This window comes from Triticum aestivum, chromosome 5B (genome assembly GCF_018294505.1).
Source record: "Triticum aestivum cultivar Chinese Spring chromosome 5B, IWGSC CS RefSeq v2.1, whole genome shotgun sequence".
NCBI classification, from domain to species: Eukaryota; Viridiplantae; Streptophyta; class Magnoliopsida; order Poales; family Poaceae; genus Triticum; species Triticum aestivum.
This window is the reverse complement of record NC_057807.1, coordinates 702,455,824-702,457,448: the sequence shown is the minus strand read 5'-3', so window position 1 is coordinate 702,457,448 and position 1,625 is coordinate 702,455,824. Positions and strand designations below refer to the sequence as shown.

The window sequence follows — 1,625 nt, the reverse complement described above, 5'->3', positions numbered from 1 at the left end:
TCGAGTTCCTTTTGGATTTCCTTCTTGATCAATGACAACCGTCATCATATCGTATTATCATACCGTTGTCACGTTTGAGTTCTTTACATGTACGTACAATTACAACTCGTCTTACTTATGTCTGATCTTTCTAGAGGCATTTTGGGCACTGCTTCTTTGATTACAGCAACAATAACGTCACCAATATGAGCATATCAGTGATTACCAGCTCCTAAGATTCGAATACATATCAATTCGATAGCCCCACTCCGTTGTTATCCGCTACATTCAAAAGGGTCTGAGTGAGATGGATCTTGGAAGTCCGGTTTTTGATTGGATAGTGATCTCGGGCACGAGTGGTTGATCTTCGCGGGCCGTGAATGGCCATGGAAAGGAGTATTGATGTCAATATGTTCGATCGAGAAGATTGGACGATGAAAGACGGATCCTTTGTGGTTTGAATAATAGGCTGTGGTCTCGATATTGGGCTATGGGCTGATTGCTTTCTGTATGAGCCTCTTGTGATTGGGCTCTCGTGGGCGGATTACCCGATGTGTACTCATCTTCCAACAAAGAGGAGAAGACATAACCAGAAGAATTGTGAGAAATAAGTTAATTTATCAAGTTGAGGCATTTCGATTTGGATTTCAAATAAGAAAGAAAAGACTCCTGCGCCCTCGAGAGCATTCTCTTTCACTTGCATTTCTTCCTGAAGTTGGCTCGAAGACCTGTCCAGCCTTGATTTTCCCAGTTATTACTCGAGCGCGCTGAGGCAACTCTGAACTAAGCTCAGGGGAGGGGTAGTAGGTATGCTTCAAACCCTCCGGCACCTTGAAGAACGATGGCACTAGATCGGGAAAGATGAATGACCAATGAGGACAGGACAATGGGGGAAGTTGGTAATAGAGAATCCTCCCTTCTTCTTTGCTTTCTTGCCTGAAAAAATCCAAAACTAACCATTGGAACCTCATGGGCTACCGAGTTAGGAGATTCATTTTCTTTATTACTTTTACTTTTTTTTACTAAGTTATTCTAAAAGATAAGAGCTAACCGACCATCCTGATTGAATGTTTGAGTACTCGGAGTCTCTCGTAAGTATGGAAAGAAAGTCTCTTCTTTCCACAACTCCTAAATTTCCCATCAGCCTATCCAATCTAATTCCAGACAGAGTCAGTAGACCTTACTTTAGTGTAGGTAGTGTCAGATAATTAGGAAGTCTTGATAGTCTTTCGTATAATCTCTTCTTCAATCCTAGGAGCAAAAAAGGAATGTCCTTTAGGGACCTTTGGATAAAAAGATTTCCGACCTCTTACTTTCGTAGTTATGAATTGCGGAATAGAATCAATTATGAAATTCATAAGTATATATCCCTCATCCCTATTGGTATCGGTTTGGGCCACTACCCAGAACCCTGCCAGAGCCCTATTTTTAAGAAGAAATTGACAGTCTTTTTTAGAACTAGAACTATGGTAAAATCCAGTATCGACAGGCCTAGTTCTTTTCCTTTGCTTATGCAGGGCAAGAATTTGTCGAGTTCAATCAGTACAATAAGAAATCCTAAGTATTTTTTTGGTCAGGCGACACCCAGATTTGAACTGGGGATAAAGGATTTGCAGTCCCCTGCCTTACCGCTTGGCCATGCCGCC

General features: G+C 41.7%; 1 non-coding gene across 1 annotated transcript; it reads right to left on the bottom strand.

Moving 5' to 3' along the window:
• Positions 1 to 1,554: 1,554 nt before the first annotated feature.
• Positions 1,555 to 1,625, bottom strand: TRNAC-GCA (transfer RNA cysteine (anticodon GCA)). Its single transcript has one exon. It is a non-coding gene; the product is annotated as a tRNA-Cys (tRNA).